We start from the raw sequence: 12,263 nt of genomic DNA, 5'->3' as shown, positions 1-12,263 counted from the left end.
AGAGTCCATAAGACTGTTCTATACATCCATACAGGGTTATCATTACCATCTTTCTAAATTCCATTTATATGTGTTAGTATACTGTATTGGTGTTTTTCTGTCTGGCTTACTTCACTCAGTATAATAGGCTCCAGTTTCATCCACCTCATTAGAACTGATTCAAATGTATTCTTTTTAATGGCTGAGTAATACTCCATTGTGTATATGTACCACAGCTTTCTTATCCATTCATCTGCTGATGGACATCTAGGTTGCTTACATGTCCTGGCTATTATAAACTGTGCTGCGCTGAACATTGGGGTACACGTGTCTCTTTCAATTCTGGTTTCCTCGGTGTGTATGCCCAGAAGTGGGATTTCTGGATCATAAGGCAGTTCTATTTCCAGTTTTTTAAGGAATCTCCACACTGTTCTCCATAGTGTCTGTACTAGTTTGCATTCCCACCAACAGTGTAAGAGGGTTCCCCTTTAAGTCATCATTATCTTGAAAGGAAGGGTTTCCTTATATCTGGAAAATGCTAGCTAAAACCAGTAATATTTTAGACAAAAGTCATAAAAATCATAACCATATTCACAAGTTCACTCAGCAACTAGTCCTTTTTGTTAACAGTTTTATGAATACATCAGACTTTCTGTTAGAATCATATAATTCCTTACAAAGTTTAGCAGCAAGGTCTGAAATTTATCAGAAACCTGTATTTGTCAAAAGTCCTTCCTATGAATCTTCCTGAAGATGAAGCACTTTGTAATACTATCTGAGTACAAAAATAACAATCTATAAATGATAGAAGATCTTTCCATAAGTGTGCGTGCTATACAAGTTAATAAACTGTATTTCTCTTGTTCATCTGTCTTATATCGTTTGAATCTCCAAGGCCCCAGCCAGAGAGCCTAGAAGAGTAAAAGAAATTTTCCTCTCCCCTACACCGTAAAATATACATAATGTAAAATGAACCATTTCCACCATTTTTTAAAATGTACTGCTCTATGGCATTAGTTATATTCACATTGTTGTGAATCCATCTCTAGAATGTCTACATCTTCCCTTTAGATTTTATTAGGTTTGTCATAGCTTTCCTTCCAAAGAGCAAGTGTCTTTTAATATCATGACTGCAGTCACTGTCTGCAGTGATTTTGGAAACCAAGAAAATAAAATCTCACTGCTTCTACTTTTTCCCCATCTATTTGCCATGAAATGATGGGACCAGATACCATGATCTTAGCTTTTTGATTATTGAGCATTAAGCCAGATTTTTCACTCTTGTCTTTCACCCTCATCAAGAGACTCTTTAGTTACTCTTTGCTTTGTGCCTCTACAGTGGTATCATCATCAGTTCAGTTCAGTTGCTCAGTCGTGTGTGACTCTTTGTGACCCCATGGACTGCAGCACACTAGGCTTCAACTGCATATTTGAAATGATTGATATTTCTCCTGGAAATCTTGATTCCAGTTTGTGCTTTATCTAGTCTGGCACCTTGCATGATGCCCTGCATATGAGTTAAATAAGCAGGGTGACATTATACAGCCTTGTCATACTCCTTTCCCAATTTTTGTTTGTCTGAAGAAGTATTCATTTTTCCTTTACTTTTGAAAATCATTTCACAAACTATAGAATTCTAAATTGGTGTTTTTTGTTTTGTTTTGTTTTCTCTCAACATTTAAAACTTTCTCACTCTATTCTCTCCTTGTTTTGGATGGTTTCTGAGTAGAATTGGATACAATTCTTATCTTTATTCCTTTATAGACAAAGTGTTTTTCTTTAATTTGAAAATAATAAGCATGTTGTAGGGTTTTTTCTTCTTTTCTGTTATACTGCTGTTTATTTCTAGCATCTCTTCTTTGTTCCTTCTTAGAATCTACATCTTTCTGATTCTATTGCCCATCTATTTTTGCATGCTGTATACTTTATCCTTTAGAGCCCTTGGTATATTAATCATGTTATTATCATTGTTGTTTAGTCACTCAGTCATGTTCAACTCTTTTGTGACCCCATGGACTGTAGCCCACCAGGCTTCTCTGTCTATAGGATTTCCCAGGGAAGAATACTAGAGTGGATTGCCAATTTCTTCTCCAGGGGATCTTCCTGACCAAGGGATTGAACCCAGGTCTCCTGCATTGATAGGCAGATTCTTTACCACTGAGTCACTGGGGAAGCCATAGTTGCTTTTATTTTTTATTTTTTTATTTTCAATTTTAATTGGAGGCTAATTACTCTACAATATTGTAGTTGTTTTGACATACATTGACATGAATCAGCCATGGGTGTACATGTGTTCCCCATCCTGAACCCCGCTCCTAACTCCCTCCCCATCCCATCCCTCAGGGTCATCCCAGTGCATCACCCCTGAGCATCCTATCTCATGCATTGAACCTGGACTGGCGATCTGTTTCACATATGATAATATACATGTTTCAGTGCTATTCTCTCAAATCATCCCACCCTCACCTTCTCCCACTGAGTCCAAAAGACTGTTCCATACATCTGTATCTCTTTTGCTGTCTTGCTTTTAGGGTTATCATTACCATCTTTCTAAATTCCATATATATACGTTAGTATGCTGTATTGGTGTTTTTCTTTCTGGCTTACTTCTGGTCTGATGTTTCCAACATCCCTGCTATGTCTGGTTCAGATGATGCTTTGTCTCTTCAAAAAAAATTTTTTTTTTCTTTTGCCTTTGCTGTGCCTTGTAACTTTTTCTTGAAATGTAGACATGATGTCCTGGATTAAAGGCACTGCTATAAGTGGGTTTTAGTAATGAGGAGGTGAGGTGTGAGGGCAGGCAGATCCCATGATTATGTCTCAGCTCCTCAGTGAGCCTCTTCCTCTGGACTGTAAACCTCACAAGTGTTTCTCATTTTTCTCTCCCCCACCCCTTCTCTTATATGGGACAGAATAGCTCAAGCCAGCTGGAACTGGGTATTCCCTTCCCCAGGTCAGTTGGCTCAGTTAATACTCTAGAGGATTACACTCTAGTACTAGTTTTCCCCTGGGAAAGGCCTTCTTCAGAAGACTGAGTGTCCTGATTATTTCAAATTGGCTCCTCCCCATCCCCCCACTCCCAGCAGGAAGGCTGAGGGGACTTTCCCTGGTATTTCCTGTAGGATCCCAGTGAAACTCCTGGAGGTAAGGTTCACAGTATTATGAGTCCCTTCATTAGCAGGTACCCCTGGGGTTTTTACTCTCAGATTGTTCACACGGAGCCTCCAGCAGTTTTTCAGTTATGGCTCTGGTTTCCTCTCCAAGCGTAGGCTCCCATGGTGGTTTCACCCTGAGAAGCCTCAACTTCCTCTTTTCACCTGTGGGCCTCCCCAGTCTTGGGGGTGGCAGTTTGCCTCCTCTGACAGATGCAAAAGGAAGTCTCCCTTTCCTTTTTTAAATCTACACTCACCTAAGTTATCTTATCCAATACCAAGGACTGTTTTTCCTTTTTTTACATTTTTGGTTTTTTAATTTTTTTTCTTTTTGCTCCCAGGTTTATAGAAGACTGACTCCTTGGTTTTCGTGTTTTGGCTATTTCTTATCTGAGTAGCCTTCTTGACTACCCAATTAAAATCAGGGCTTGCCAGCCATCTCCAGCTACTCTCACTTCTTGTTCTTCATCAGTTCAGATTAGTCACTCAGTCGTGTCCGACTCTTTGTGACCCCATGAATCGCAGCACACCAGGCTTCCCTGCCCATCACCAACTTCAGGAGTTTACCCAATCTCAAGTCCATTGAGTCGGTGATGCCATTCAACCATCTCATCCTCTGTCGTCCCCTTCTCCCCCTGCCCTCAATCTTTCCCAGCATCAGGGTCTTTTCCAATGAGTCAGCACTTCTGTTATTATCTTGTTCATTCATTAACTTGTTTACTGTCTATCTCCTATGAATTCAATGTAAACACTGTGAGAAGATAAACCTTACATGTTTTGTAAGCCATTGATTCTTAGTTCTTTGAAGGGTATGTGATGTGTGATAGATGTTCAAAAGCACTTATTTAAAAATAATTCCTAATTTATTTAATCATGTTGCTGTTGCTAAACTTGGAAGTTAGGGTGTTTCTAAATTCTATTATAATTTAATAATAATCATTGCTCTGAGAAACATTTGTATATAAATAAAATTGTGCATAAACAGTTTTCTGTAAGTGACTTTTTTGCCTTCATCATCTTGTAGGTAAACATCCTATTGGGTAAAAGAAGGTGAACAATTTAAGGCTTTTAATAAATATCATCAAATTATTAACTAAAAAGACTATTCTAATTTATAGTTTACCAATAGTAGATTACAGTGCCTATCACACTTTTAATTAGCATGGGATGGGCTGGATAAAGCACAAGCTGGAATCAAGATTGCTGGGAGAAATAGAGTAACGTCAGATATGCAGATGATCTTATGACAGAAAGTGAAGAAGAACTAAAGAGCCTCTTGATGAAAGTGAAAGAGGAGAGTGAAAAAGTTGGCTTAAAGCTCAACATTCAGAAAACTAAGATCATGGCATCCAGTCCCATCACTTCATGGAAAATAGATGGGGAAACTGGAAACAGTGGCTGACTTTATTTTGCTGTGCTAAGTCACTTCAGTCGTGTCCGACTCTGTGCAACCCCAGAGACGGCAGCCACCAGGCTCCCCCGTCCCTGGGATTCTCCAGGCAAGAACACTGGAGTGGGTTGCCATTTCCTTCTCCAATGCATGAAAGTGAAAAGTGAAAGTGAAAAGTGAAAGTGAAGTCGCTCAGTCGTGTCTGACTCTCAGTGGCCCCATGGACTGCAGCCTAGCAGGCTCCTCCATCCATGGGATTTTCCAGGCAAGAGTACTGGAGTGGGGTGTCATTGCCTTCTTTATTTTGGGGGGCTCCAAAATCACTTCAGATGGTGACTACAGCCTTGAAATTAAAAGACACTTACTCCTTGGAAGGAAAGTTATGACCAAACTAGACAGTATATTAAAAATCAGAGACGTTACTTTGCCAACAAATGTCCATCTACTAAAGGCTATGGTTTTTCCAGTAGTCATGTATGGATGTGAGAGTTGGACTATAAAGAAAGCTGAGCACTGAAGAACTGATGCTTTTGAACTTTGATATTTGAAAAGACTCTTGAAATTCCCTTGTACCTCAAGGAGATCCAACCAGTCCATCCTAAAGGAGATCAGTCCTGAGTGTTCATTGGAAGGATTGATGTTGAAGCTGAAGCTCCAATACTTTGGCCACCTGATGTGAAGAACTGACTCATTTGAAAATACCCTGATCCTGGGAAAGATTGAAGGTGGGAGAAGGGGACGACAGAGGATGAGATGGTTGGATGGCATCACCAACTCAATGGACATGAGTTTGGGTAAACTCTGGGAGTTGGCAAGGGACAGGGAGGCTTGGCATGTTGCAGTCCACGGTGTCGCAAAGAGTTGGACATGACTGAGCAACTGAACTGAACTAATTCTGTTTTTTAAAAAGTGTTGCTAATTTAATAGGTGAGAATGAATATATTTGTATGTTTATATTATCTTATTGCAGATTGTGATTGCAGCCATGAAATTAAAAGATGCTTACTCCTTGGAAGGAAAGTTATGACCAACTTAGACAGCATATTATAAAGCAGAGACATTACACTGCCAACAAAGGTCCATCTAGTCAAGACTATGGTTTTTCCAGTGGTCATGTATGGATGTGAGAGTTGGACGGTAAAGAAAGCTGAGTGCCAAAGAATTGATGCTTTTGAACTTTCGTATTGGAGAAGACTCTTGAGAGTCCCTTGGACTGCAAGAAGATCCAACCAGTCCATCCTAAAGGAGATCAGTCCTGGGTGTTCATTGGAAGGACTGATGTTGAAGCTGAAACTCCAATACTTTGGCTATCTCACGTGAAGAGTTGACTCATTAGAAAAGACCCTAATGCTGGGAAGGATTGGGGGCGGGATGAGAAGGGGATGACAGAGGATGAGATGGCTGGATGGCATCACTGACTTGATGGACACGGGTTTGGATAGACTCCGGGAGTTGGTGATGGACAGGGAGGCCTGGCAAGCTGCAATTCATGGGGTCTCAAAGAGTTGGACACGACTGAGCTACTGAACTGATTATCTTATTATTTGTATTACTTTGCTGTAATTTTCTTTTTACTTACTCTTTTTCTAGATTGTGAGCCTAATGAAAACAGGGATTTCATCTTTTTAGGTATATTCTTTTCTGCTGCTGCTACTGTTGCTAAGTTGCGTAAGTCGTGTCCGACTCTGTGAGACCCCATAGATGGCAGTCCACCAGGCTCCCCTGTCCCTGGGATTCTCCAGGCAAGAACACTGGAGTGGGTTGCCATTTCCTCCTCCAATGCATGAAAGTGAAAAGTGAAAGTGAAGTCACTCAGTCGTATCCGACTGTTAGCGACCCCATGGACTGCAGCCTACCAGGCTCCTCCACCCATGGGATTTTCCAGGCAAGAGTGCTGGAGTGGGGTGCCATTGCCTTCCCCAAGGACACCTTTATCAACTCTTAGCAGTTTCTGGACACTTGTCTAAATAATGAACTAGTTTTCCAAAAGGCTGGAATCAAAATAACTGAAAATCCCATTTTTATTATGATATCTTAATGTGGTTTAGTCACTCAGTCGTTCTCTTTTGTGACCCCATGGACTGTAGCCTGCCAGGCCTCTCGGCCCATGGGATTTCCCAGTCAAGAGTACTGGAGTGCGTTGCTGTTTCCTTCTCCAGGGGATTTTCTCGACCCAGGTATCAAACCTGAGTCTACTGCTTGGCAAGCAGATTCTTTACCACTGAGGCCCCAGAGAAGTCATTGGCTCACATTGAGCAGTTTTGCTTCAGTTTTTACATCAGGGCTCTATATGATAGTGTAATGATGCAGATGTGACTGAGGTCCAGTGGGAAGTAACACAGGTAACACATTACTAATAACAAAGTTCTGAAATGTGTGTGTGACTTCTTTTCATGAATTAGATCACATTCAAGATTTGAATACTCACATGATACTTATTTACTTTCTTAAGTGTGAGAGAAATTTGTGGTGTTAAATTCTGTCCATTGGTTATAGCAGTGCTGTCCACAGAAATATATAGTGAGCCACATCTATAAATTTAAATTTGCAATAACCATGTGAAAAAGTTAAAAGGGACAAGTGAAAGTAATATTAGTAAGACCTTTTTGAAACTATGTGTCAAAAATACATCAGCATGTAATAAACAGGAAAAAATCATTGAGACAAAAAAGAGTTTTATGCTATATTTGAAATCTGTGGTGTATTGTACAGTTAAAGCACACCTCAATTTGGACCAGATGCATTTAAAGTCCTCAAAATCATTATGTGAATAGTGTTACTGTATTTGACAACCCAGGGTTTATAATATTAATAAGGATTTTCATGGGTTCAATGGAGTGAATGTAGTTTTCATAATTGGAAGCATGTTCCTCATAGGTGTCATAGTTTGGGTTCCCCCAGTAGCAGACCGTGAGGCAAACATTTGCATAAAAGTGGTTTATTTTAGAAGTGATCCTAGGAAAACACATGTATGGAGTGGATAAGTGAGACAATAAAGGGAAGGAAACCAATAAAGTGTGTGTTATCAATAAAGTTACTGCTTTTGCCACTGGGTTCCTTCCCTCAGAGTTACCCTGGGAGACAGAATTATTCCAGCTGACAGGCAAGGGCACTGGGGCATTTATCTACCCCCTCCCCATCCATCACTGGTTAAGGGCTGAATCCAAGGTTTTTTACTTGCTTTGCATATGGCCCCAGTGTGGTTCCATAGCTAGAAAGAGGCCCTAAGTGGAGAAATGCAGATAAGCAGTGAGCTCCTTGGTCCTGGAGAAGAGTCAGAGGACACGAGCTAGAAAGTAACAGCTTCTGCTCCAGCAGGTCACACCATCCAAGGAGGGATCCTGTTAGCCTCAAAAGCCCTAGGGACTTGATGTCACTGAGACTCTGCTTTATACCAATCGTCCTGTTCACTTATGTATCCCTAGTTCCTGGAACAGTAGGTGTTCAATAAATAGTTGTTGACTGTATGACTTTCCCTGAGTACCTGCTCTACTCTTTCAGGCTCTCCATGTAAATAAATGGGGCACATGGTTACCAATCATGTGTCATGTCCTTAAAACTCCCTCATCAGAAAGGAAAGAGAGGTGTTCTCTTTCTAGCTCCAGCAAAAAAAGAAAACAGAAATTACCCCCCGCTCAACATTCTCAAGGAAGAAATCCAGTTGGTCTGATTAGCCATGAGGTTATCTGTGGACCAAGGCCTTTGCATATTGACATGGCATATTATGATTGGCTAGATTTCAGTTGGGTGCCCAGCCCTGAGTTTACAGAGGTAGATATATTTCTAGAAGGAGGAGTGATAGAGAGATTGTCACCATATTCAGAGCTATTGATACCCACAGGATTATGTTTAAATTGTGAATCCCATTTGTCCTGTATGTCTTGATAGAAAAATGCTTGAGGGCCAACCAGCCCTGTCCCACCTGAGCCATTTTAGTTCTGTTGTTAAACCTGCTGCAGATTTAACACAGCTTTGACCATATGTCAGAGATCCTATAGACCAGTGGTCTCCAACCTTTTTGGCACTAGGGACCAGTTTCATGAAAGACAGTTTTTCCATGGACCAGGGAGGGTGGGATGGTTTTGAGATGATTCAAGCTCATTACATTTACTGTGTACTTACTTCTTTTATTATTATGTTGTGACTATATAATGAAATAATTATACAACTCACCATACTGCAGAATCAGTGGGAGCCCTGAGCTTGTTTTTCTGCAACTAGATAGTCTCATTTTGGGGTGATGGGAGAGACTGACACCTGAAGTGTGCTGTTTATGTCCAATCTACTCTGCAATCACATTTTGGTTGCTGTCACTGCAGAAAACCCTGCTTCCCAAAGAATATGGAAGCAGACTTTTCAGTGCTTTGTGGCAATCTCAGGATATTCTGTCTTTAATCTAGAACATATAGAGATTTGAAATTGTCTCAAACATACTTTTTAGATCATCATCATTTACAATCTCAAGAAGGTGATCCTCTCTTACAACAGATAAAGTCGATTCACCTGGCTTATTTGCAAATGGATCACAGATCCATTCCTTTCCAGTTCAAGACTGTTTCGTGGTTGGGAAGTAATGCTCAAACTCTTTCAAAAGCTGAAATAGGTGATCACACACCAGCCAGGATGAAGAAGGCCCTGGCTCAGTCTCTTTCAAAATCTCTGTTAATATTTGAAACATGTCAAAACCCCAGTGTTCACTTGTTACCTCCATAATTCCAGTTTGGCATTCAATGCAGCCACTTTATCTGCTGACTTAAACACAGTTGTCCTTCTCCCTCAAAGTGATAGATAGATTGAGTTCATTCAGCAGGTTGAGTATGTCACACAGGTAAGCAAGGTTTGCAATCCCTTCTGTGTCACTGAAAGGTGCTGCCAGAAATATCTGGAGCATCTCTTGTACGTCAAAAACTCTGGCCAGTGATCTACCTTTGAAAGTCTTCTCACTTTTTTGTGCATAAGAAATGTGTGTGCTTTGCATCCATCTCCTCACAGAACTGTATGAACAGATGGGAGCTAAGGGCATGCACTGTGATGTAGTTGATCATTTAGTCACACCCTGCAAACAGTGTTAAGTTCAGGTGACACTTTTCAGCTAGCCAGCATTTCTCTATGGATAACAGTGTATATTGACTCACATTTAAAAGCGATCTCTTTGAGTCAACTAGTGAAACAAGAAAGCCATCCAGTCATGGCAACCACTGTGTGCACAGACCAACACAAAATGACCGATTCAGTTTTCCTGATATGTAATTTCAAAGACTTAAATACTTCTGTAGTTGTGGTATTGGTTGGCAACAAAAGTGCCCACAACATATCCTCATGCACATCCTCCTGAAAATATAGCTCATAGAAGCAAGCATTGTTGTCTTTTTGTCAACATCAGTAGACTTATTCAGTTGGATTGCATACCACGGTTACTCATTAATCTTTCCTACAATTGTGTCTCAATATCCTCTGCTGTTTCACCAATTCATCTAGCTATGCTGCTACTGTTAAGTCGCTTCAGTCATGTCTGACTGTGCAACCCCGTAGATGGCAGCCCACCAGGCTCCCCCGTCCCTGGGATTCTCCAGGCAAGAACACTGGAATGGGTTGCCATTTCCTCCTCCAATGCATGAAAGTGAAAAGTGAAAGGGAAGTCACTCAGTCATGACCGACTCTTAGCGACCCCATGGACTGCAGCCCACCAGGCTCCTCCGTCCATGGGATTTTCCAGGCAAGAGTACTGGAGTGGGGTGCCATTGCCTTCTCCATCATCTAGCTATGGTACTAGCCAAAAGAGGGAACGGTGCCACCTTTTGAACTGCAGCCTCTCCTAAAAGTTCATGAAAGCTGTCCTTAGCAACAGGCAGGATTGACCCTTCAGTAGGAGTGAAGGGCTTTTTAACTTTAGCAGTGATGTTCACCACTAAGAATGATGCTCTCAGTGCAGACACATTTGATGAAGTTGTGACCATCACTAATTGCTTCTGTTCTTTGTGTTCACATATTTCCTTTTGAAAAACTCCAAAGGCTTGTCTTTCAATGCAGGGTGCTTGTTTTCCATGTGAAAACAGTTGTGACGGTTTTGTGGCTTCATTGCATAACTGGTTGCAAATATATGTGTTGCACTTAACCTGTAATTGAAGTAGAACTCTTGATATTTTATCTTAATTGAAGTTTTCTTTTGTTGGCAGTCTTAGACTCTTCTGCTGTCTCATCACTGGGTCTCTCCCCCTTATCAAAGAAGCTCTGACTCTGTTTTTTACTCATTTTGGCTAAAGTTAGCTTGTGGGGTTACCTAAACTGTGACAGAGACAAGTATGCAGTACAGGAAAGAGGCACTGATGGAAGTAATGGGCAGGTCTTGTGCACAGTAAAATTAGTGTCAGATTCTGCCTTAAAGCCTATCACGAGATGCAGCTGTGCAATTGAAGTACCAACTCATGTGCTACTGTATGGCCTGCCAACAGATGCAGCTTGTCACTTGCCACTCATTGAAAGGGTCTTGATATGAGTCTGCAAGCAATTGGCTTATTACAGACCCGCTGCTGTCAACCTCTCTGCTAATGATAATCGTACTTGCAGATGTTCCCCAGTGCTAGCGTCATCACTTCAGCTCCACCTCAGATCATAATGTATTAGATTCTCACAAGGAGTGCTCAACCTAGATCCCTCACATGAGCAGTTCACAGTAGGGTTCATGCTTCTATGAGAATCTAATGCTGCTGCTAATCTGACAGGAGGTGGAGATCAGATGGCAATGTGACTGATGAGAAGTGGCTCTAAATACCCATCAAGCTTCTCTTCCTTGCCCATTGCTCACCTCTTGCTCTATGGCCAGGGGTTGGGAACTCCTGCTGTAGACCATATAATAATTTATAGTTTGCACAGATACAGATTTCCCCTATGATCCCTTAGATTTATTTGGAAATGAATCATCAAGTCCAACAAGATTTAATTTCTCCTTAGATGTTGTTTTGTCAATGGCTGGCTTCATTAACTCAGCATAATATATTCAATGTTCATCCATGTTGTGGCATACATACATGTAGCTATCTTTACAAATAATATCCTATTGCATGTAATACCAGATTTTATTTATCCATTCATTAGGTGGTGTACACTTGCTTCCTCCCACCCCTAACACCCCTAATTATTACCTTTTCATGAATAATGGTGTTATACCATTAGTAACTAAGTTTTCATGTGGGCATATGTTTTCATTTATCCTGGATAGATAACTATGAGCAGAATTTCTGGGTTATGTGGTAACTTTGTGGTTGTACCATTTTACATTCCCACCAGCAATATATGAGAATTCCAGTTTCTGTACATCCTTTCCATCACTTGTTATTGTTCTTTTAGTTGTAGTATTGAACAATTTCAGATCAGTAAACAAGTGCAGATAGAGGTCTTATGACATCTCCCCCATGTTTGTAAGCTCTGTGTCTGGCCTAGTGGTCCTGCACCTGAAAGGCATTCACTGAACACCTGTTCAAAACAAAAAGTTTTTGTTGTTGTTTTTTAATTGAAAGGTAATTGCTTTATAGAATTTTTTAGTTTTCTGTCATGCATCAACAAGAATCAGCCATAGGTATACCCGTGTCCCCTCCCTCCCGGATCTCCCTCCCATCTTCCTCCCCACCTCACCCTTCAGCCTTTTGCAGAGTCCATGTTTGAGGTCCCTGAGTCATACAGCAAATTCTCATTGGCTATCTATTTTACATATGGTATTGTGAATTTCTATGTTACTTTCTCCA

This window comes from Bos indicus, chromosome 12 (genome assembly GCF_029378745.1).
Source record: "Bos indicus isolate NIAB-ARS_2022 breed Sahiwal x Tharparkar chromosome 12, NIAB-ARS_B.indTharparkar_mat_pri_1.0, whole genome shotgun sequence".
Lineage (NCBI taxonomy): Eukaryota > Metazoa > Chordata > Mammalia > Artiodactyla > Bovidae > Bos > Bos indicus.
The sequence above is the reverse complement of the archived record's forward strand: the minus strand, read 5'-3'. Positions refer to the sequence as shown.